Here is a 676-nt window from a genome sequence, read left to right as displayed (position 1 = left end):
CATCACATAATAATCAAAGCACCAAATGCACTAAACAAAGAAAGAATTTTAAAAGCAGTAAGGGAAAATGGTCAAGTAACATATAGAGACAGGCCAATCAGAATTATACCAGACTTCTCACCAGAGACTATGAAAGTTAGAAGATCCTGGGTAGATGTCATACAGACCTTACAAGAACACAAACGCTAGCCCAGTCTACTATACCCAGCAAAACTCTCAATTACCATAGATGGAGAAAACAAGATATTCCATGACAAAACAAAATTTATACAATATCTTTCCACAAATCCATCCCTATAAAGGATAATAGATGGAAAACACCAACATAAGGAACAAAACTACACCCTAGAAGAAACAAGAAAGTAGTCTTTCAACAAATCCACACAAACTTAATTCCACCTCTTACAACAAAAACAACAGGAAGTAACAATTACTTTTTCTTAATATCTTAATATGAAAATTAATATTACCAACATATACTAATCAATTGAAATTCATAAATATGAGGAATTAGAAATTTGTTGATTGTCATCCAATGATCTCTCTATCGGTAATTGCAGAAATAGGTCCAATATTGTACAATCTATATATACTTTCAGCTTGTTTGCTTGTGACAGTGTCTTGCTGTGTACAACATAATGGTCTTGAAATCTTGCTTCTCCTATCTCAGCCTCTC

This window comes from Mastomys coucha, chromosome X (genome assembly GCF_008632895.1).
Source record: "Mastomys coucha isolate ucsf_1 chromosome X, UCSF_Mcou_1, whole genome shotgun sequence".
Lineage (NCBI taxonomy): Eukaryota > Metazoa > Chordata > Mammalia > Rodentia > Muridae > Mastomys > Mastomys coucha.
The sequence above is the reverse complement of the archived record's forward strand: the minus strand, read 5'-3'. Positions refer to the sequence as shown.